This window comes from Barbatula barbatula, assembly GCF_947034865.1.
Source record: "Barbatula barbatula genome assembly, chromosome: 16".
Lineage (NCBI taxonomy): Eukaryota > Metazoa > Chordata > Actinopteri > Cypriniformes > Nemacheilidae > Barbatula > Barbatula barbatula.
Genome location: NC_136779.1, coordinates 10,370,846 through 10,397,017, shown reverse-complemented (window position 1 = coordinate 10,397,017; position 26,172 = coordinate 10,370,846). Strand labels below are relative to the sequence as shown.

At 38.9% G+C, this 26,172-nt stretch overlaps 1 protein-coding gene across 5 annotated transcripts in view; it reads right to left on the bottom strand.

Moving 5' to 3' along the window:
• Window positions 1-26,172, bottom strand: part of thrab (thyroid hormone receptor alpha b) — a 121,652-nt gene that overhangs the window by 75,862 nt on the left and 19,618 nt on the right. For 3 of the 5 annotated variants that reach the window (XM_079476575.1, XM_079476579.1, XM_079476576.1), the window contains exon 2: window positions 21,496-21,694. The exons of the other annotated variants lie outside the window; for them this stretch is intronic. The gene's annotated coding sequence lies outside the window, so the exon portion shown is untranslated. The remainder of the gene's footprint in view (window positions 1-21,495; window positions 21,695-26,172) is intronic. 5 annotated transcript variants of the gene reach the window in all.

The window sequence follows — 26,172 nt, the reverse complement described above, 5'->3', positions numbered from 1 at the left end:
ACACCGGCACGTTTAAGAACGTGGCCCCTTTAAGAGCTGCCAGTCTAAGCAGGTATAAAATGTGCTTCCTATTTTCCACTACTCTTCGCATTCATTTAGGCTTTACTTAACTCATCGAAGACTGCTTGCAAAAAAACTAGACAAAATGTGCTTTCTGGCATAATCTTGTGTGTTTTTGTTCATTCAAGCACGACAGAGAAGTTAAAACTGGTGCCAGGGCCGTGCACAGGGGGTGCCCCGCTGCCCTCATCGTCTGAGGTGCCCGAGTAGGCAGAGTTTAGTGATGCTCCACTTCATTAATAAATTATATAACTTACGTGTCACTAAATTAAACGATGCATCGCCTATGTGGAACTATTACCTATTACTATTATGTTTCGAGAAACAATGAAAAGATTTGCTATTTGCCGTGTATGTTCCAAATAAATCTCACGTGGAGGTGCATTGTCCAAATTCGTTTAATATGACAAACCTGATTTGGCACTTAAGAACGAGCCACCACTAGACGTATGCCAGAGGTCGCATTAACTGAAAACTACTTATAAACGCCTCGCCCATTCAGGAAAACCCACCCGGGAATGTATCTGATTCTTTTCCGTTCAGTAGCACATTCATAACCAAACAGCATCTTAAAGTTACTTGTAAGTCAATAAATGAATGATTACAAAAACAGCGTTTATAAGCACTTGTCATTGTTAATGACTTTACATATGATTATAAACATTTGTCTGTAATTATAATTTTATGTCTGACAACAGAAACATTAAATATGTAAAGGACTTCTACTTTATTGGGTATTCAGTTCAGTAAGTTGAGTTCAGAGAGTAAACGCATTTACTGTACATAGCGATGATGTCACAAACATGCGCTATACCTTGCACCATAGTGACGGGTAAAAATGGATTATTACGAATTTTTTACGAGCCTAAAAAGTCTAGCGCAACCTCTGTGCCGAATACTAAAAACTGGCAACTGGCAAAGGCAATGGTTAGTAATGTGACTCCCACTCAGCCATCCATTATATTGCATTTTTAATAAATGAATTTTGTCTTCCTCAAAGTTTACTATTGGACAATGTTTAAATAAACATTGTAGGTTGCATCAGACTGGTCCATTTTGTTTCTGTTTATTTTTGTCTTTATTAAGTTATATGCATGCATATTGTTCTGCACTTTTACTAATTGCATGTCTTAAAGGCATATTAAAATGTACACTGTATAATTCATATTTTTGTGGTTATTTAGTACTCGGTTAAAACAATAGTTATATTACATTAACATACATTTCATAATTAAAGTAAAATATAACAAAATATACGTTTGCCTTTTATACAAAAAGAAAACATCTATAGTATGAATTGAACTGAAAAAGGTTAACTGTGATCAGAGGGCTTACATTTCAGTTATATAAAGCTTGAAGCATCGGAATCGTGATCGGCAAGAAATCAGTTCTCCCCGTATCGGCTGCAAAAGTCCTGATCGGAGCATCCTTAATAATAAGTACACAGTTAACAATACGTACATACGAAATAATGAATGAATAAATACCTAAATGTGGAGAAGAGCTGTATTTTGATGTGTGTGACAGTTATTGGCCACAAAGTCTAGGCAACAATGGGCACTTCCGCTTCCTGTTATTATGTACCAGTTTGTGCAATCTATTTTGCCATGCAATCGGATCTAGTCACTATTGTGACACAAAAACAGTACCTACTATTAGGGCAACTATTAGGGCCACTATAAGTAGGCGAATTGGCATGTGTAACATTTCATCCGAAGGGACCGCTGTCGCATTGCGTCGAGCCGTGTTCCACAGCCAGAAGCTGTCAATCTATACTGGAAATGTCAAAAGCATTACAAATCCCGCTCAAGTAGTTTAAAGGCCTTTATGAATAAGAGCGTAATTATGTAATGTATAACTAGACAATGATGACAAAAGAAACGTATGTTTTGTTAATGCCGTTAAATATTTTCTACACGTTAATCTGAAACAATTTTACGCGTATGTTAACGTTGACAGTCCTAATTTGAAGGCATATTTAATTATATAAATTAAAATAATATTGCATACTATATAAGATAAAGTAAATAAACACATAATGGATGAATAGATGAAGAAATGGATAGACTGGTTACTAACTTACAAAACAGCTGGGAAAGTGTTTAATATATGATACCAGATGACTCTAGATATTCTCTAACTGTTTTCCCCCACATCTTCCACAGAAAATATATGCCTAAGAAGTTTATGAGTAAGGTCGGAGAAAAATATCTTCCCATCACAGCACGTTCCCTTCAAAATGTAGTCCAAACCCCCAGAAACCCGCCAGGAACACACTGTAACGACACCCAACTGCCTAAAACACTATACAAAGAGCGTTATTTTTATACTTCGTTTTACACCCTGACATGCCTACACCGACATCTTAACAGGTTCCTTACACTTCCATTCATTTATTTCTAAAAATGGTTACTCAAACAATGTAATAAGCACAGATGTGTTTATTTTATGTCACAGACACCAGCATAAAAATGTTCAATTCATAAACACAAAAAAATGTCTACATATCATTGAAACAAGGTCGTTACAGCGACTTACCATTGTAAAGCCTGTAAATCCTTTCAAAGCACATGTAAGTAAACAATAAATAAAATGAATGTTCGGTACGAATACAAATGTAATTTTATAATAAGATATTTAAGCCTATGTTTGTACATTTGATAATGTATCATGTTTCAAAAAGAAACTGAGATATTGCAGTTAAAAAACTCGGTTCAAGTGACATTTTAAATGCGTAAATAAATGAATATGTTCAGGTGTTTACATGTCCTATCAAGCGGATTACAAACGGCATAAACCATCCCTCACAATCCGACTGAATTTCAATCGGTTTGTGCATTTTTTATCTGATTGTTTATAGGGAGCATTTTCATTCGGATTGGACTTTTAATCGGATTACATTGTTCCATGTAAACGTCAGCTTAGAGCTAGGAATGGAATTTTCTGCCATTTCCTATACCAATGCAACTTAAAAAAACATTTCACTTGGATTATTAGTTATTATAATTAACCCTTAGTCATACTGAATCTAAAAAACATTATTTATAAAGAAAAACTCTGAACGATTTCATATGTGACCAGTAGTCCTATCATTCTGGAGGGTTCTTTAACCCTAAATGTCTGTATAAGCCTACAACGTTTCGCAAACTGTAGGGTGGGGAATCGAGAAAAGTAAGTTGGGTAAAAGTTAGCAATAAATTAGGGTTGGCCGATGTTTACCAAATTAGCATCGGACGATGGCTACATTGAAACATCGCGATAGACAATGACATTGCACATCTTTATACAGTACAAGCTAGGCATATATCAATTCGGGCATCTTTACAGCGCGAGCTTCACAGTTATAAAGTGAGGCTTGTTTTTATTCTCATTCTGAATTTATATTCATTAATTATAAATGTTATAAAGTGAGACGCGTCTTCTTTATACAATGCAAGCTGCGTGGACGCGCGTCTTCTTTATACAGTTATAAAGTCTGGGGGGTCTGATCTGTAGAGAGACAAAAGTGAAACATTTGTTTGAATCACGATGCCAGCTCAACATCGTCATGTCTATCGGCAATGGCATGATCTATCCTAACGGCCCAACTGTCATGATTCTCGAGTGGTGAGACACGGAGAGAGGACCCAGGTGCAGACAGCGGGTAAGGGGTTAACAAATAATTTAATAAATAATAAAACAAAGACCCACGAGGGGGTAACAGAACAAAACATGGATACATAACATGACAGGACTAAGACTAACTACACTGAAACAAAACTTAAATTAACTCTTTGACATAAACTACACATGACTAAACTAACATAACACAGGAACTCACCACACAAACCACAATGAACCAGCACAAGACAGAAGACACAAGGGCATTAAATAAGGGAGCAAATCAAGAGGGAAACAGGTGTAGGCATTAATCAATAACGAGGTAACAAGAGGATGGGAACAATGACGAGACCGGAGAGAGTATGGAAGGCCATAAGAACAATAATGTCTCTCTCCACATTTAACATGAGGTTCTGTCATGATCCTGCCATTAAATCAAGAGAAACATGACATGATGCAGCAGAATCATGACATAAGCCTCTCCTAAAGGAGCAGCAACCTGATGCTCCTCAAGGCACAAACAAGACAAGACAGACTGTGACAATGGCAACAATACAACATGACAATACAATAAATCAAAACGGGCAAGCACAAGAGTCCAAGGGAAGTCCAAACATGGGCAGACACGGACTGGGTAGCTCCGGTAGACATGAAAACACTAGCCGGCAGACATGAACAGGATGGCCGGCAGACACGAACACGATAGCCGGCAGACACGAACAGGAGAGCCGGCAGACACGAACAGGAGAGCCGGCAGACACGAACAGGATGCACTGGGCTGGAATGGCCGCATGCACCGGGCTGGAATGGCCGGCTCCGCCAAGCAGGAAAGCCCGGCTCAACCAGGCGGGAATGCCTGGTTCCGCCGGGCGGGAGTGCCTAGCTCCACCGGGCGGGAGTGCCCGGCTGCACCGACCTGGATGCCCGGCTGCACCGACCTGGAATGCCCAGCTGCACCGACCTGGAATGCCCGGCTGGGGATCTTTGGTGGCCACAGGATTCCGGCGGCTTCGACCCTGGAGGGAAGACCGGCGGTCTCAACCCTGTAAGGCAGTCCGGCGGTCTCGGCCCTGAGCAGGAATCCGGCAGTCTCAACCCTGGTAGGGAGTCCGGCGGCCCCGACTCAGGAGGGAGTCCGGCGTTCTCGACCCAGGAAGGGAGTCCGGCAACCTCTAACCCTGGAGGGGAATCCGGCAGCCTCAACTGCTGCCACAACGATCCCTCTGTCTGCTGGGTCCGATTATGGCTGGTTCATTCTGTCATGATTCTCGAGTGGTGAGACACGGAGAGAGGACCCAGGTGCAGACAGCGGGTAAGGGGTTAACAAATAATTTAATAAATAATAAAACAAAGACCCACGAGGGGGTAACAGAACAAAACATGGATACATAACATGACAGGACTAAGACTAACTACACTGAAACAAAACTTAAATTAACTCTTTGACATAAACTACACATGACTAAACTAACATAACACAGGAACTCACCACACAAACCACAATGAACCAGCACAAGACAGAAGACACAAGGGCATTAAATAAGGGAGCAAATCAAGAGGGAAACAGGTGTAGGCATTAATCAATAACGAGGTAACAAGAGGATGGGAACAATGACGAGACCGGAGAGAGTATGGAAGGCCATAAGAACAATAATGTCTCTCTCCACATTTAACATGAGGTTCTGTCATGATCCTGCCACTAAATCAAGAGAAACATGACATGATGCAGCAGAATCATGACACCAACCCTACAATGGTGTGACATGGAATGAAAAGAAAACCAGAAATTCTGCACCAGCAGAAAAAACCAAGACAGACGGTGGACAAAGTTTATTACAATTTTGTTGGGGCGATTGGGGACAGGTGGGGCTCGGAACCCTTCTGCCATTTCCCACTTGTTCTGCAATGCTGTCACCATTTCAAAGATATACTTTCTCTTTTTGTGTACAATAAAAGGCTCAGTTGCAGACACAACTGATATGTAGCACGATTAATGTCCCTATCAGGCAGGCATTGTATAATAACATGTCTCCTACCCCAAAACAGAGAGAAAGAAAGTACGAATGAGGGATAAAGCGACATGGGGAAGGTTTATGACATAGACACACCCAGGTTTTTATACAAAATCAGGCTTCAGCGTGTACACAGTGTACTATACAGTCAAGTAAAAAAAAAAACAGTACCAACCTCTTAAAAAGGGTTTTTCCCGCATTGCCCAAGTAACACACGTGGGGTGGAATACGCCGTATATGAAATGCAACCACCAATAGAGTTATTTATGGGACAGAGCCACTTTAGAGGAATATAAATCAATCTGTGATAAATTGCAATATAATGTTATACAATCCAATCCAATCATGCTTTGTGTTTGTAAAATTAATTTTGAACTAAATTGACATGTATTTAAAGGGATAGTTCACCCTGAAATAAAAATCTGTCACCATTACTCCCCCCTTGTGACTTTATTTTAACACAAAAGATGACATTTTCAAGAATGTTGGAAGTCGAACAACAGAACTTGACTTGCATTGGTTTTGTGTCCATCCAATAGAAGTGAATGAGTACCAACTTTGTACGATTGTCAAAATTCTTTAAAATATCTTCTTTTGTGTTCTGCAGAAAGTAAGTCATACAAGTTTTAAATGGTGACAGAACTTTAATTTTGAAAACTTAAATGTTTAATATTCTTTCACATCATTGGTCATGTTCCACAGTAGTCATGCCAACATTCATGTGCCAGTTTCACCACTGTCAGGTGAAACTCTGACTTTACATAACCTTTTGAAATAATAAAATCATTTAGTTATTACAAACCATTGCGCAATGGATATCTGTGATATTTCCATTTACACACTAAAACCGGGTGATGCCCACAAAAACTGTGCAAATAAATGTATCTGCATAACACAAACATGCACCAAATGTATTTTTCAATTCCACTGCCACAATCAGCATTTTTTTAAATAAAATTCATTTCACCAATTGCTTTCTGCTGGAACAGTTTATCGCAGCAGACAAACAGCGATGCATTTTGTAAATGTGACGCATTCTATTATGAGTCTAATTAACCAAGAATGGTTGCGTGTTTCTGCTAACAGAACATAAGCTGACACTAAACAGCATTTTGCGCAACGAAAAAAGTACACGCAAACGTTCTGTAAAAGTTAGTGAAATCCACCCAAAGCAGTGGCTCATTCACCGTGACACTCAATCGAACTGCTTTTGTCCTGAGCCGAATCGACACTAATGAGTGTACAAGAAAAAACCAGCGACAGTCTTCATGGAACACAGTCACAAAACCTTCTTTGTTCTTGAGCGAGAGGTTAAAACCACATTAGCGAGATGTGTGAGGGAAAAAAACATGGCAAGGAGGTTTAAAAATGATGGCGAGGGAGTGAAGAAAAGCTAACATATGAACGTAGTTATGAGGGCCATAAGACTGCAAAAGTGTTGCTTTACAGGCCCCATGAGCCAATAACTCGCCGGAGCTCTCTGAACTCACCATACATGACAGGCCAGCCTAGTTACCCTTCAAAATGAAGCGTGATGTACCTCACACCAGGAATGAGAATCGTAAGTAAATGAACAATTCTGGTTCCCATCCCAGGGTGACACTGTGGCTCGGTGGGTAAAGCGGTTACCTCACAGCAAGAAGCTTCCTGGTTCAATTTGGAGAACGAATGGTTGGGTCTTAATGATTATTTAAGTACCAGAACCAGCTGGGGGGTCATTCATTTGGAAAATGAACAACTGGTGTGCCTCTTCAAAAAGGGTCTGTTTTAAGACTTCCCTAACCCCAGCCCAGACTGACCAACTTAAAGCTCTTTCTTTATCTCTCTTGGGAATCCATTCTACAGTGTGAGAGTCTGTAGTTCTGTGTCTCCTAATGTACAAAAACTGCAAAGGCTTACTGTACATGATCTACTTATGTTAATGACACATGACATCCTGAGCGGAAAAGTACCTGATCCGTCCTCGCATGAACTGGACCGACCGGCCGTCCTCCTGAGCAACAGATACCACCTATAGAATGATGTCTGAGAGGATGTTAAATGTCACAAACAAAAGCCAGATTGTCCTGCAGTATAGCAAGACAGAACGGCTACAGTAAAAGGCTTTCAAGCTAATACAAGTGTCCTGTTATTGAACCACAGACAAACTGGGACTCGTGAAACCAGACAGGAGCCAAATAAGTGGAGATTCACATACAAATCGACCAAAATTGATAAAGACAGTAAATATTGTGATTCGTACATGTTTGTCCTGTAATATATGGCATATGTGAATAATCCCTGGCTTCATGATGGCCGTATTTCAGTGACCCAACATCTGAATTCAACTCCTTCCCCTATTCCAGAGGACCACAACAACAGCACGGAGTTGGAACCAGATTAAAGACGCTTCCAACACCGCTTCGTCAATTTTTTGCATCAAGTTAAGTCGCCAGATCCTCAAACACTGACATCAGATAAAGTAACAGGAAACGCAGCACAAGAGAGTAGCGATGAGTCACGCTTGACAGTTTGCCAAAACATAATCATTGAGTGTGCGTGTGCCGCAAAGCAGAATATAATTGATAAGACAGCTGAATGAAGAGCGCAGGTCTGTTCAGACATATGAGAACTAGGGGGCCGGGTTCGGTCATGGACAGGCTGGATATTCAAGCCATGACAGATTTTACTGCACGAGCAAAACAAAAAATGCTTAGAAGGCTTGGAGCCGATGTAACATTCCTTAAAAGCTCAGGGGTAGTGCTCTGGGTGGGGTTAAAACTAGACACAACATTGTACAATTCAAATATCATTCATTTAAATATTGATCGATTCAAAGATGATTTACATATTCAATAACATTTAACAGACGCAAACCATATTCTTCGAATACTTTCAGTGACAAATATCTTAACCTGGTAGAGATTTTGCGATGACCCAAATGCACATTCACACACGTGACATCAAACAACAATAATACTTGTGGTTTTTTTAAAGATGCAAAATAAACACTTCGTTGCTTTCGTGCCCTACTGAGTTGGTTGACATCTGTGTTTTTGAACACAATGTGTTACATCTTTTTTCTTAGCTTCGTAAACCACATCTTACACAGTTCTCGAAAGCAAGAACCTAGCTTTCTGTCAAAGTGGGACACGGTTAAAATTGATATAGTCTTTCACCGCAGTATATGGCGGAGGAAATTGTGGGATGCTGCTCTCCACTTACTGCCTCGTTCAAATCCCTAAAAGGACCCTAAAAAGCAATAATCCACAAAGTATAATGCATAGAGCGATGAGTCTGGTTACAAAAAGTTTTCTTTGTTTTTTAAAGGCGTTTTTGTCATGAGTATTGAGACCACCTCAGGCTTTCTTCTGTACAGTCATTACTAAAGAAACAGTTCACCCAAATATGGAAATTCTCTTGTTATGCACTCCCAGATGTAAATTACTTTTTTTCTTCAGTTCACCACAAACAAATAATCTTATATTACAATCACTTCATTTTATTTATTTATATGGGTCTTAAAATGTAGTTGAAGTAAACCTATTGACTCCAGTGGGGTAATAAATGACTTCTAAAGTGAAACGATATGTTTCGTCTGTAAATTTGCAGCACAGTGTGACACGTTGTGTTCCTAAAACTTTGTCACTGAGCTGTTCATATTTGTCATCAAACTTCTAGCAGCTGCTTCAATCAAAATCTTTTCACTATAAACATATTGGTATTAGGTTGATGCATCAACTTGTGTGTTTTGTATATAACAGCTGCGTCTTTGGATGACGCCCCATACTTCACTCTCAAAGAGACTGTTGCAACTGGCTGTAACAGGTGTCGCTGTCTGACTATGGGCACAAAACATGACAGCCTGATTTCTGGGAAATAAAAACAATCATCATCCATTCTTTAAATTCCCTCAACCTGAAAAAAAGCTGATTTTATTCATAGAGAAATAAAATTGCCCGACCACTCCATCAACAATCATCGTTCTGATTCTAATTCTATTTGATAAAAACATTAGAAGAAACATTAAAAAGGCATTATATGATACCCGAACCTTTCCCAAAAGAAAAGGAAAACATTACCAAACGGCATTTACAAGTCTAAATTTAAAGCTTGCAGAGGCACAGGGCTGAGACGGACTATCGAATGACCTACATTCAATATACCAAGCATTAAAAGGTAAGTAAAAAATAGCAGTGACCAATTTATGGTGATAGTAATTCATCACATCAAAGCAAATCCATCTGAAACGCATTTTGTGGGAGGCTGATGCAATGGCTCGCCCGGTCCAAAAAGGGCACAAACACTCGGAAATAACTGTGATTTAATGCAAAAATACTAAATGCAACCAGTCTGATTTATATTGGGCCACAGACCATGTTGCAATACCTGACTTTTTCACCTCATTCTGCTTGTTGATGTGATTAAAACCACTAAATAATACCATAGGAAGAGAATAAGGACAAATTAACAGCAGCATTACATTAAAGATCTGGCATTTATCAGTCCTGACAGACTGAATGCCTGAGTATTGAAGAATCTGCTCAAAATACACAATACTGAGCTGTTGTATAGCATATGACTTTGGCCAAGTGTAAGCAATCTGTCATCTGTGAATCTAAAGCGTCGCAAAATGTTTTGCATCATTGCAAAATGTATATGCAAAATGACATGTCGTGTCTCTGTAGTCTAACTGATGTCCAGTCTTCAAAGAAATCTGTCGATCATCACTTCTCCCATCATTATGTAAAGTACGCACATAAAACATCTTGAACTTAGACAACAGCTGAATCACATACTTCTGACGCTTACGTGGAGAATTCTTTAGGCCATAAAAACCATGTGTAACCATCATAGTAGGTTAAACACTAGACGTCCTTTTCCTTACTTTTATTGCATATCGTCCAATTAATTCTACAATTAAAAGTCAGACATGTATTGGTTTGAAAAATGTCTGTGTCCTAAGAGATCATGGATGTACTTTGCATAGGACTGTGATTTTAAAATGTTAGATTTATGATCATATACTTTGCCCCTAAAATGACATTTGTGTACCATCACAGAAAACAATAAGGTTTTGTTAGCATTAGTTAACTACATTATTAGCATTACTTAAAATACTTCCACATTGAGTCATCTTAGTTAAGATAATATAACTGTTATTAAAAAAAATTGATTTTTTTATTTTATTACCATTTCATTTATTACCTATTCAAAGCATTATGCTTTGTTCATGATTCTAATGTTACGGTACTCCTATTACATATAGTGGATAATTATATTGGATATAGATTTGTTGTTACGACACGAAAACAATTTACGGCACGCAATGTCAAGAAGGTTGCCGACCCCTGGAATAAACTATTTTGGCCAAGAATCAAATATTTTCAATCCCTGAAATTTGTTTCGGATGGTGAAATCTAGGGCAAAATCTTCACTGCGCACTTTCTTAAGTCTATAAAATGGCCAAAACATTAAGGTGAGGGGTTACAGAGAGGTTCCTTGGATTAAAGCTCACTCAAAGGAAAGCCATTGAGTTGATGGCCAGAAGATGCGTCACATCAAGTTACCCCTGCAATACGGTACGCTGTGCTTTTCAAAGAGTGCCTGGATAAACAAAGCAATTCAATACATTGACACTAAAATTGTCTGTGCCATTATTCCAAACAGCCGCACAAGACCAGAGCTGAAAGAGAAAGAGAGAGCAGTATAGAAAGATATGGGGCTAAAGAAAAATACTGAGATGGAAGAGGTCATGGAGAGGTAAAGAATTTTAAAAAAGAGAGAAGAAGAGCTGGACTCAAAAGAGTAGCACGCCAAAGATGGCATGTGTGTAACTAATTTTTCCACTTGGATTTGCCTTTTTGCTCTCTTATACTTGCCGTTAGAGAAGCATTAAGCGTGTCTGGTTGAGGGAGGAGAGGATGTATGAAGCAAGAAGCCAGAATAACCCCTCACCCTGGGCCTCTGCCAAATACCCACTGTCATATTCTTTTATTACACAATTATTTATATTGTGCCTAGTCTTTGTTGAATTGAGGGCGAAATGTCGAGGCACAAAGAAAAAGTCCAGACTAATAAATAGAATAAAAAGAAATGCAGAAGATCATGAGCAGGATGGATACTAACTAAACTGTACTTAAAGGAGAGAATCAATATCCGTGAGAAGCAACAGGGCAACATTAACTGCACTACTCAAACAATTTTATGAATATGCAACAATGACGCAATATCATTTCAATCCAGCGTAGTACAATTTGAGTAGATTCAATTCCTGGTTAAACTGGAGTGCAAATGGGTGAGAGAATGAGGTTTCCACGCAGAAATACCGCACAAGAAAGTGAACTCTCCGCCAGCGGCTGTTTAAAGAAGACAGAGACGGTAAATGGGGAAAAGGTTACGCTGCTGTTCTGGGGGGACCTCAGGACAGGTTTCCTAGTGAGTATGGGGAGGCCGCCTGTCTGTTTTATCCTGGCTCTTTACTGTGCAGAACGGGTCTGTGTCCACATGTGGGGTGACGATCTCAAAGCAGTGGGGCCCACCGAGAAGACGCACCGAGACCGAGCTGTGGTTGATTTAGGATTTTTGAGCGCAAGCCAACATTCCTAAATAGAAGACAGTAAGCGAGCAAAAAAAGCCTTTACAGAGAGCAAAGAAATAAAAGGATGGTGTATATGTGTGTGTGCGTGTCTAAGGGGGGTCTGGAATTCATGTGGAGTATCACGGAGGCTGGAACGCCACAGAATTCCACACTGGGATTCTGGGAAAACAATACACGAGTTAAACGCACACACAATCTCTCTAAGACTAAGAATGATTGAGCGGCAGAAACAACATGATCGTAAAATGGGATTACAAAGCAGATAAAGGGATCTGGATGGCAGCCAGTAGTCCCACTCCAGAGAAGAATGCGTAGGGCTGTTAATTCAGTAAGGATATAAAAATAAAAGCAGGTATGCAGCGTAAGAACTGGGACAATGCTGCTTTACGTCTTCATTCACTTCCTGCTACAGTAGTGCTGTAGTGTTTTTCAGAAAAGATCCTGCCCAATTGACCTATGAAGAGGTTCTTCGAGTGCCCGCTTCTGGTAAAAACCAAGTTTTTCATAGACACTGGGCCTCTCAGTACTGACAAAAATGAAGATGATGCCAACCTACTGATTATACTGCAAATAAAATGGATAAGTACATAAAGAGATGCAGTAAATATCAAACGAAAATGCAGAAGGTTTTATCAATGTCCATTAGTTTTATATCTTAAACATTCATCATGGGTTGGCTTTAAGTATAATTCACCAATGAAAATCAATAGCCTTATACATCTTTTTTTATAGTGAAATTAAACATCACACATACTGTATGCCAGCAGTTACCAGCAATATGTTAACATCTATATGCTATCATCTAATCTACTGTAGGCTTTATTAAAGAAGCGTACATATTGTCAAAGCGCCGCAACAAAAGTATGTGAAAGAGCCGCAACAGTGAAAGTAAGAGAGAAAGACTCTCTGATCAGTCACAGCCTTATAACACATCTGAGTTTAATTCTGAGCGTAAAAGAAAGAGTTTCAATTGTTTATTATTAATAATATTAGATAATGCAGTAAATAATAATAGAATGGGAGGAATCGTGACCCTCTGAATAGTAATCGAACCAATTGGCGAGGCAAGTGAATACTCGCAGCTCTAAAAGTGATATTAGTACATAAATGTTAAGTAAAACGACTATGAATTATCATCCTTCCCCGCACCTGACCAGATATACTCTACCTTACACTTAAACGCTAAAGTCAGAAAAATTCTGTCATTTAAAAACAAGGATAAAATAGAAAACCTGGCCGTCTCTCTTTTGCTCTGCATGAGCAAACAGTGCTCATGGCTCTACTTTAGCAGTCTTGTATCGTTCCCTTACAAGAGCTTTTAAGAAATTGAATACTAGTCTAACAAGACTGTTATAGTTCCCAGGCTCTGAGTAGCTCTCCTGGCTGACAGTTTGACATGAGTTTGCATATTCAGCACAGCGGTGAAACACTTCAGTTCCAACCCTTACAGGCTTCGCACAGGCCTGTAGACCTCCATTTGGGATCTAGACAAAATTTGCTCAGTGAGGACAGGAGAGAATTTGCCGCCCATTGATTATCATAGTAGGAAAAATTAGTTCTCAAAATCCTGTTGAAAACACTGTACTATTTAGTCAAATATTCAGCTGAGTTGCATACATTTGCATGGAAGTTTACATGTACGTTCAGTGATATATAATACTTAACATATGCTTATTACTCAGAGATGCAAGCCCAATAATTCACTCATTTCAAAAATCAAACAATGTGTTTGTTCTTGTAAGTCTTCTATTAATGCAATTGCATTGTGAAAATGCTCTGAAATGTTGTATGTTTAAATAGATTAGGTCTGGAGCCTATAGTCTCTAGAGAACACTACATTTTTTACCTAGTGTCTGTAGTATAAAGTGGAATGCAATTGCACAGTTGTTTTATATTCCTTATTATATATTCGAGAAAGGATGTTGCTAAATACTTCAGGGGAATAAACATTAAGGTTTCCAAATATAGATCCATTGTGTTCATTTTATTTGTCTTTGCATCCATTTATTAATTGCATTTAGCTAGAAAGATATCATATTTAATTGTCTAATACATTAATGTTGTAAACATTACATTATCTACTGCTTGTTTGTATTCCTCAGGCACTGCGATTCTGCACAAAAGACACTTAATGACTCCAATATCTAAAATTAAAATATTCATCTTTAATGAAAGTTAAAACCCTTGAGCTTCATGAGCCGAGGCTATGAGGTATTCACATCTCAAGTGTTCCTGCAAGCTGATTCTACTAAGAAAGTTCCTACGGAGACATACAAAACAAAACTATCAAAATCTTTTCAAGTCTATGCAATACAGCTTTGATTTGTCTTGTATACAAACATTTCTTCAGCCTGGCATAAGCACATAATATGAGAAAAGATGCTTACAATAGCTGGTGTGTGCAACTGGACTTGACTGCAAAAAGTCAGCAAAAATGGATATATTAATAGGACTGAGAGAGGCAGGGAGAAACAGGACGGTGTGGAAATAGGACAGTAAATGGTGAGATACACTGACATGCCTCAGCAGGCAATCTGATACATTATAAAACATTACATAAGCATTTCTTGTGGCTTCTTTCATTTGGTGGCAAATGTGAAAAAGACAGAAAGCTGAGAGTAGTCACATCAATAGGGCAGAAAAGAAGATTTAACATTATCACAGTGGTCTAGTGAGCGAGTGGATATTAAAGGAATGCTCCGGAAAAATGCTCCACATCACATGGTGCACACAGCACCTACAGCAGTGTTTCCCATTCATTGACGAGCCTATGGTGGCCCGCTATGGTATATTTCGTTCCGCCACAGTCTTAAACCGAGCCAATTTTTTTTCTTATTTCTTATAACAACAATTATTTCTAACGTTGATTTCTGCACCGTTGTTTCATGGTTGTGCCATTGTTCACAGCTAGATGAAATGCGTCCCCCTTTCTGTTGCATAAGCGCAATGTGGGAAGGACAAACACATACTGTACATACGAACGCATGCTCACTCGTTCTTACGGGTTAACTCTAAACATTCGCCGCAGTTTATATTCAAATAATGACATGCAAATCACAACATCCGGCTTGTTGTTCAACAAAGAAGATCACCTACACAACTAGTACACAAGCGACCACAAGTTTCCAATTTACTGATAACATCTGATAACATTACTGATTTTCAGACAAAGACTTTTTGAATACTACTGCATTTGTAATCATAATATCAATTTGAATTAATGTCTCTTGTGTATACTGTACATGTGTATGTGTGCCCTGGTACTGAATAGTGTAATGCTCGACCAGTTAAGCTAAAGGAACACTGAAATAAATTGTATTCTACCAATATATAAGACAGCAAAACCAACACTATTCGCCTATGATGAATGAGTGAGGTCAGAGTCTTTACATTCAATATGTGACTAGACTTAAATATACATCCAACCGACCAACCAACCCAAAGACACACGCAAACAGTGGGAAACGCCCAAATGTTCCTGATTAAGGTTAGAAAAGTGCCTTTAGGGAAAACAAAGCGTACATTGTGAATTTTGGCCAAGGAAAGCATGGCTTAAGTTAATGCCTTTCTTCAACTTGATATATTGATGGAAACTGACTTTAAATACAGCAAAGAACACATAATTCATGGAAGACTTAATCTTTGTTAAATAATAGCTATTAATATGACTGGATACACAACTGAGATGTTTGGTCTGTAAATGAGAGAAAAACCACAGCCATCTATTAAAACAATGAGTGTCAACCTATTTTAAATGTAACCATTCCTTGACTACATACAATAAGTCTGTTTATACAAAGAGTATAATAAGGTAATGGAGGGAAACTGGAATGACTACTATACCATCATTTCAGACGGGAAAAATCGGATGTTTCAGAGGTTAATCACATTTTAATCGTGATAGCAATTTCTACTTCTCAATATTCATTTAGCACAACTGTTGCGATATTAACGTGCTAATAGAGGGTATGCATTGACGTCATTTTCCCACGTGAACACGCTAAGACACGCCCCATTGACTGCCAGGACACGTTCCCTTGAGTTGCAAAACAATTTAGAATTTGTTTCAATTGGAGAAACAGAAACCAGGACTAAACACGTGCTGAAATTAAACTTGACGGTGATCCTTACGACTTACAAAGGAAACCGGTGTCCTTGGACACAAATTTCTAACACGGAATTGCATTTCCTGATATTGTAAGTGTTTTGCCACTCAAGGGAGCGTGTTTTGGCGTGTTTACGTGGGAAAGTGGCGTCACGTGCATACCACCAAGCAAGCACAAAACCTAAATCTCCAAATATGGAGATACAAGGCTTATGAATGACAGCAGTGATCTGTTATTAATGAATCTGCCGATATTTTAACAATTGACAAACATTTGATATCGGCTATAGTGTGAAAAAGGCTGTTATAACAAAACAATACATTTGTAGCAGGTCAATGTTTCTCGTGTTGTTTTTTATTTTGAGCCTCCCATAAAATGTTGGCCTTTTGAATCCAATGCTTGTTTAGTGAAAATGGAACCAACAGATCTCTTCGAAAGGGAGGGAGGGGGTTGAAGTTCTACGGTGGCTGACACAGGACTAAGATGTCGTCACGTTTTTGTTCCTCTGCCGAAGGAGATTAAGTATTTACAAAACGCGCTCCATAGAGCAGTTTGTCTGTTTAGGGCTACTGTAGAAACAACATGGTGAATTCCACCCGCAGTGTATGTAGCTATAAATAGCTCATTCTAAGGTAATAAAAACATAACGCTTCATTATGTAAGGTCTTTATACACCTCTAAAGACATAGTTATGCATATTATCTGTCAATACATCCTTCAAAAAATTACACAAAAGATTAATTTGGTAACGCAATCAAAACAGTAATCTACTGTATATAAATGACAAAAAACACATAAGGGAACAAGTTACAAATCTGAATCATCCACCCGTCTGTCAAAAAAATCCCATTGGGGAATTCCTAGAGTTAATCTAATTTATATTAAATGTCCCCAACAGAAATGTCAAAAGTACCAGTACTACTTGATGATACCAATTTCTCTATAGCCTTTAACAGCACAATCGGTTGTTCCGTTTGGCGATACTATAGTGTATCTGATTCAGTAGTTTACTTTCTCTCGTATAAAAGGTTGCTGTGGGAAGTAACAATGTTGCCAGCTGTACTGAACTCACACTCTGATAGAATGCTAATTTCAGCCACACACGGGCATTTTTGCCACGTTTGCTTCTGTATCTTGTCCACAAATCCAGCTCGTCTTTGATAAATGCCCCACCCCTTGATACTACCATAAATCCAGTGCCAACAAATAAATGATTACTCTATCATTTCAAATATTACAGTAATAAAGTTTTTGATTGCTTGTTTATCCAATAGGTTATGTAGCCTAGTGTTTCTTTAATTCCCAGCTAGGCCGACTTTACACTGCTGTAAAATCTGTTCGGAAATAAAGAAGATATGTTAAATGAGAAGAACAGGCTGTTCCTGGTTCATATCTGGCTGTCCTCCAGCATCGTGTACATTTCTCCGCTGTATCAGTCTGCACAACAAACAAACTCCTTTGTACACGCTCAGATGACTGCTGTCAAAACCACCTGACAATAAATAACTCTGCCTCTTTCCCTAATATAGACAGCCTCGCTGTATATTTGTCACAGTTCCTTCTGCACCTGTCTGCCTCTCGTGTCCTTCATTGCCCGTTTCTCCCCGTGTTTGCTCCTGGACTACAGTTCCCATCATGCTTCACGTTATCGCACCAGTGTCTTATCAGTAATCACCGCACCTGCCAGCTATGACCCCCGTCGTAAAGGGGCCGTTTACACGAGACCGTTTTCAAGTGAAAGCGCAAAACTATTTATGCCAATTTGGCTGTCCGTTTACACGGAAACGGCGTTTTAGGGGACTGATAACGCAAACTTTTGAAAACGGGTTTCAAAGTGCACGTTTTTGAAAACTACAGCGTTCTCATTTCCGTGTAAACCCAGCAGTACGCAAGAATGAGAAAATGACATTGTCCGCATGAATATTAGGTGTGGGGGTGTGGTATGCGCGTGTCCATCCAAACACAACGAAGAAGAAACAAATACAACAATGGCGGATTACATGGTTTTTTTTTGTGCTGCATAATAGTTTGTTCTCCAGCAAAGTGTAGATTTACTACACCAGTGCTATAACCACCAGCGGACACTAATTGTTTAACTACCTAAATCTTAACACTCATTCACTGCGACGAAGGGTTTTTAAACGGCGCTTTTGGATCAGACCCGGGAGGACGAGAAGATGGAATGAAAACCTTCGAATGTCCAAACTTTTCGCCATCTTCTTTGTTTGTTTGTATATGTGCGCACGCTTCTCTTCACTTTGAATGAGGAGAAATGCAGCGCTCTTTATTGTGTGGTCTCTTTAGCGATGGAAGTCCACCTTCCAATAAACCGTCAATCAATCGTCAGTACAATTTCTTTACAAAGTGATGTCACCAACTACTGGCTTGGCATGCGTAATACAGCGTTTTAGTCGTTTTTGCGGATCTGTGTAAACGCGGATTGTTATGATAACGTTGTCGTGTGTGCGTGAAACTTTTCCTTTTCTTTGTGTAAAACGTGGCCTAAGACTCTGCCTGTTTTCATGTTCTTTGTCTCGTCTTAGATGTAAAGTATAAGTGAATGTTGTACCTTCCTGTTATTGGTTATCATTAAAGTGTTTTTGTCTAGAACTCTTCGCCGTCTGTGTTTCATGGGACGTTCCATTACAACATTAAAGCATACTGGCATTTATATTACTCCTTTCTTCTGCTAAAAAAGGATTAAAAAGATCCGACTACTGAAAACCTGATGCTTTCAACGGAGCCAGCAAAAAGTGGAAATGGAGACAGGAGAAGAGATGATGACACATTGACTGCCTCAATTAAATCAAATTACTGCTCAGCACGTCTGCCTGCTGTTTTGTTTTATTGAATTCTATTGAAACTAAATCAAGGTGCTACGCCAGACAGCAATTCAGTGAGATGAATGCGACGAGATGGTTTATTGAATGTGCATGATTTCATCTAAATTGTTATAACAGAAAAGCATCTAAAAAGCGTTGTGATTGCAGGTATTTGTCTTCCTCGTTGCCCTTCTCGGTGATACCGCAGCGAAAGGCAGATTTGTTTTTGGCATCAGTCTGGTGCAGGCATTGGTCGTAGAGATATTAATATGATTTTCAAAATGTCACATTGTCCTCATTATCGAAGTTGCCGGCTGATGAAACCTCACCCATTTAAACGGAGCTGCACTTCTGTTACCGTACTATGGCTGAATTCAGTTCTTCATACAACCTAATTCTCATCACTGGGCATAATGCGGTCACAGGGAAAGAAGCCAGTAAGAAGTTAAATATTTTCACACAGCATGTGAGGCCATTTAACCTGGTTCAGAAAGTTAATTAAGGGCTCATTCTGTTCTGCGAGAAAGAGCTTTTTTTTAATCAATATCGCATCCTGCCTTTGTTCGCTCTATGGCCTCTTGTGTCAAAACAGTTCAGCCATTTTACTAAAACGCTGTAAAGTATTCGGGAAAGCCAATTAGAAACAAGTGTTCTGGATACAGAGCACATGCAGGGCATTTCCAGAAAATGGATATTGGGTTGCTTACATACAATAGAGATAATGCACAAATGTGAAGATGATTAAATTCTACTGTACTGACAGTTGTCAAATTGTCATTTGTTTTGAGCAAGAAAAGTTCATATTTTAACGTCTACAGTTTTTCGATCTATTTCACAAGGTGAAACAATAAAGTCATCTCATGTTCATCACATCTTTGCGATCCAAACTCATTGCAGGCAACTGTGAAATCCGAACATAACGCATTAAAACATTCAAAAAGCATGACTTACTTCTGCATTATTAACAACGTGAGGAACCTGAATGAAGATCTCAATTAAATCCCGCTTCCTCTTACCAACAATCGCCTGATGTGTTCACCTTGCACCCCGATCGCCTGATGTGTTCACCTTGCACCTCCAGGACACACCCGGAGGTGCCACTATATATTTCCTGTTGATTTGGAAAAATAAACATCTCCCGAGCGGAAAGGGGCAGGATGCCAGGAAGGCTCCACAGGAGCTCTCGCCATGACAACATCATCACCGTGGCAGCTGTTCTGCTCCACATACGATGCTTCCAGAGCACGAGAGCAAAGGTAGAATGTTTACAGCATCGTAATGACACAGTAAAAAGCTGGAGAGAGCAAAATGGTGGAAGAAAAGCAACACCCATTGTCCAAGACAAACAAGCATTTTGAGTATTACAGGCTCACAAGGTCTTTGGCTGAGGTGCATCAAAGTTAAACTGAAACTATCAAAATTGTTTGTGTATTATCATGGTTTTGCATTTACATTTATTCATTTGGCAGACGCTTTTTTTTAAGGAATAGTTCGCCCAAAAATGAAATTTTGACCGACTGTACGGGACCCATTGACTTGCATTCGTTTTGTGTCCGTACAATTCAAATGAATGACCTCTCACTTCAAAGGAAATATTAATTCAATGGCAATTAATACTATTTGAAAAATGGCCACCACCAACCAGTTGGAATAACACACTGCCTTACTTGTATCTGCATATTAATCTGTGAAATGTATACAAGAACAAAATTGTAGGTAGATAGTAAATGCATTTTACTATGGTATAACAATTCTCATTTCAGCTTTAAAAATGCAATGCTTCCTACAATACAGTTACCAAAACACAAGATCTGCACCATAATATTCATGACACCTCAAGGACCTTTTTTCCCTGAGTGCACTTTCAGTTCAGTCACCCGATCTATTAAAGAAACCACAGCAGTGTGATATATTCCTGACATAAATCTCTCATTTCTCCAACGTATTACATTTACACACATGACAACTCTCAGAATCACATCATCAGCTATTATCTCACTTCTGTTCCTTTTTTTTCCATCTACTGCCATTACACAGTGACACCAAATAATTCTGCACATAACTAACATTTCCTTCTCAATCTGACTGAAGCTTTACTGGCTCACCTCCTCTTTGGCAGACACTTCTTTTGACCAGCTGTCTCCCAAAAGATGTCTAATGAGCCTTTCTCAAGCCTCTCTCATTAAAGTGGGAGGCTGGGTGCATACGAGGCGTTCAACGTTTAAGTGTTTTAAAATGTCAGGAAATTCTATACCTGCATGATGAAATAAAAAAGTGACTGCCTTAATGGCCATTATGTAAAATGAAGTGCTCACGTGGTGTCAAGGATCCGTGCGTTGCTGAATGAATGGTTAAAATATGAGGGCGCTTCACAGCCGAGAAAAAGGCAGCCAACCGTCCGATGTTCCAGCACAGAGATGTTGATCGCGATCCATGGACGTATTTGTGTAGTGTAAGGCAAACCCTACAGCTGACTTCAGCTGTTTATCACACACTCCTGTTCAGCTTCAAGTGCTGTTTAAAAAATCAAACAGACAAGGAGATTAGGGCTGACATTTATTTATAACATTATATTATAATTCAATGTTTTAGAAAGTACATTTAGATATATTTGCTCTGAAATTACTCAATTTGATGATGTGATGACACAAAGAAATTGCCAAAGTAATGAGTCGTTAAAATTGAAAAGTGCAAAAATAATTTGTGAGATTATCCTCACATTTGGAAAAGCACAGTCCGCTTTCCTCACCAAGCCTTAACTGAAGAGATGGCCAGAGGAAGCTTTTATGAGCAAATGCTGTGCTGGCTGTTGTCAATCATGTTTTTGCCTGATGCTGAACAGCAACCAAAAGCGTATTACACTAAAGGAAAACCAACCCCTTACCTGTTACACTATAATACTGACTGACTGCTGCATTTCTATCCCGCCATCTGATTTATCCCATGTGGGAACCAGAATGACATGGGCATTTGGAGACCTTAAGGAACACTGAGCGCAAAAGGTGACCTGTGGCCTGATCTTAATGTTTGCTTCATAGACATCTGTCAGGAGTACACAATAGCATGTGACATCACAGCTATACATGCAAATATGTTTTAACTGTGACATCTGTGATTAGGAAGTAACTAAACAGATAAAGAAAAGCAGTGGTCACATACTTCTTTCTGTCATTGCCACCAAATAATTTAAGAGAGGTCTCACCCAACGCCACTCAATAACTGAACTTGAAGTTGAACTTGTATTGAACTCCCTATTTACTGCAAGTGCGGAGAAAACCTAAAGAAACTAAAGACAACAACAAAGACGAAAAGGTAATCTCCCAATTGACATATGATGAGTTTACAGAATAACTATCATGATAAGCAATGTTCTTTGCATATTTCTTACTTTTTTGATATTACTTGTCATGCAGAGTCTCTGCAGCAGAGATACAATATATCAGGCAGATTGCTTAAACTTAAACATAAAACAGGAGATTTTCCTCTTGGAACAGAATCTTAATCAGATTATCACTCAGAAGACATGTTGACTAGAGAGTGAGGCAAGTCATTGAGTCAGAGTTGACCAATCGCAGGCTTCGTGTGACTATATTACCTCTAAAAGGCTTACTGAGATAATCCTGCGGATACCGTGACTGAGGTCACATCTAAAGCCATGTCTAGTAAAATACCTGCAGTAAGTACAAAACACTTCCTTAAAGAAGGATCTTTTTCTGTACTTCAACTGGTAAAGCATGGTGCTAACTTAGTACAAAAAAGGTTTTATACCCAGGGAACACACATGCCGACATAATGTATAGCATGAACTATAGGTCACTTGGGTCATCCATAGGAATTTATGCATGCACATCATATACAGAAACTGAAATTAACTGTGGCACATGACACCACACTGCAGAACACATTACAATAATTCATTTAACTATGCTTAATAGGTCTTTATGGTTATTGACACCAGTGTAAACCTTCTTCAATAATGATGACCCCCCCCCCCAGAGGGGCGAGTTATAAACAATTTTTGAATTTTATTCACAGTTAATGGCTCATCTACCGGCCTGCTACATTGCAAATGACCACCGATTCGCTACATACAATTTTCAGTAAATCATCTGCACACTGTGAGCTTTAGCGGCGCTCAGCTTTGGACATTTCTATAGTGTAACATAATACGTATGTGTCTCTCAGAGTCTTTTTGGGTGGGTGGGTCTCATTCTTCCATCAATCAACTATTTGAGGGGAATCTAGTTCATCTAAACTTTTCATGATATTTATTGTCGCTGGCTTAAGTTTCACAAATTATGTTAAAGAGACAGTTCATCCCCAAAATAAAAATCCTGTCATCATTTATTAAGCTTTGAGTCCAAATCTGTATAATTGTTTTTGTTCTGATGTACACAGAGAAAGATATATGGAAGGATGCTTGCAACCAAACAATTTTCTAGGGCACTTTTGACTACCAATGTCGTTTTCCATCTATGGTAGTAAATGGGGTCCAAGAACTGTTTGGTTAAAAGCATTAGTCCAAAGATCTTTCTTAATGTATTCAACCAAAGACATTCATGACGGAGACATTCATTTTTGAACAATCCATTTAAAATATCCACCAAAATACATTATGCCTTGTCTAGATATTTGGAGTAACTGCTCCTCTTACATACTAGCATTGTCAAGCATTTTCCAAAAGCTGCTCATCCACACTAAAATGTCTGAAAATGAGTGTGCTCTTGTACTGGCCATAAGTGCAACGTAAGTCAAGTTTATCCAAGTTGGAGAGCATGGGAGATTTGTTTTCACTGACAAAAACTCAGGCCAAAATAGAGAGAAAAGACTTTTAAATGAAAACCTATTTATGCGGACAAGGCATTAAAGAGGAGAATAAACAACACCATAGGTAAAAACTGCTTATCTATGATGTATTTTCAATAAACATCTAAATGTAACAGATCGGCTAATCTTACACACAACGTCTAGATTGTCAAAATATGTTTTGCACAATCCTACAAATGACATTGAAGGTTGTACATCCCAGCTTCAATTATGTGAAAGACATATCATCCCTTGTGCATTTCCAACCTAGATTTCATCAGTTTCCATTAAGAAAGGTTACAATTTGAGGAGAGCAAATCTGATGGCATTTCAACTTGCTGATGTTCTCGTCTGGCTAGGCTGGAAAGGTCATCTCTGGCGACCGATTAAGACAGAGGCTGGATGACAAGACGCCACATGCACAGATGAGAGACGAGGAACATTGAGGTAGACCACCCGTACGACAAAGAGCCAAGGTGAAACTGAAGACCCGAGCCGAAACAATATCTTGTGAACTTTCACTTTTTGATCTTGTCGCTGAATATCAAGTGTTACTTAATATCTTTGAGAGCACATACTGTGGCGCGGTGTCAATGTACAATGAATCAATAAACGGTATAGAGAATGACGGTAAAGATCTCAGGCGTGTTAAGGTAAGACATTTGCATCTTAATAGTCTCTATGCATCAGAGTCTTCAACCAGGTATCTGTAAAGCTACTCAAGGGAGTCTGGGAAGAAGATATATAAATGTTTTTTTTCAATTGATGCAAATGTATAATCTACATTTTGAAAAGTTCAGGACTTTTCTTAAAACTTTTTGATGCTGAAATAAGCTTTGTAGACACAACCACAACTGCACCAACTAGCTAGTTTCATTTATTATGAAAATTTTAATTGTATTTTAACAAAATATACTAAAATTAACAATTGAGTATATTATAAACTAAGCAAAGATTGAAAGTTACTGTTTGAACACTGATACTAAACGTATACACAGTTGTGTAATGGTTGAAACCACACTTCCATACCAAAAGGCTATAAGTAGACGTTTGAGATCATATAGGGTGATGCATATTTACATTGAGTTTTAGTTACCTACAGTAGCGGCAGGGGTTCTCAATTACTGTCAGTTGAGAAGGGACGTCTGTGTATCAAGTTAAACTATATAGGTCACTTGAATGGATTCTAGATCCCCCAACACTGACACGAGACACCATTATTGGAACCTCATCTATGTCTTTTTTTACCGCAAAGTGCTACAGTGAAGTTTCCATTAAAAAGCAAAAGGCTCTAACACATTAGTCAGTTGATGTCTGGCACAGGTTCTCCTACACCCTATCCAATAACCCTGCCATATGAATAATGTAGTTTGCCATGTGTTAAAACCACCTGAGCTATATGAATGAGAAGAATATTAAAGGCAGCTGCAATACAATCCGCGAGCCATTTTGCGAAAAGAAAAATGTATTTAGTCAAAAAGTACTCTTCTTTTGCACGGCCCAATTAACAGTTGCATGCAATGATAGGATCAATAAAGAAATACTAAACATTTTCTAAGCATGTATGTTTAAAGTCCATTTCCTTAATGGGATAAATCATTCAGAATCCTATCCAAAAATTAAAAAGAAATTGCTAATATAAAATCAATACTTGTATACATACAGGTGTCTACCGTATATTTGTGTTAAAGCAAATCTAGTGTGACGTTACTGAAGGAAAAATGTATAGACAGACTGCACTGTAGGTCACATTGGATAAAAAGAGTCTGTCCAATGTAAGCATGTGACCACACTGCAGTTCAATCCGGATTGTGGTGCATGTCACATGTCAGCTAGAACACAGCACCATACTCATGATGCATTGGTTTGCCACCTGGCCATGCATCTGATATATGAATCTCGCTTCAATGTAAGGGATAAAGAGAATACATTTGCGCATGCCGCTCAAAGGAAACCATTTGACTGCGTAAATAAAGCCATTCAAGCCTTTCTTCTATCTCTAAACGAGATTCACGCAGCAGTCTGCAGAGGAACGGCTTAAAATTCACAGCCAATCCTTCATTACGCTAAAAACGTGTCTACACCGGACACAAAATGTATAATTATAATGGGGTTGTGAAAACCGCACCACCGTGATGGTAAAATGCCATGACGGTGGTGAACTGCCACTGGCGGTCGAGCATGTC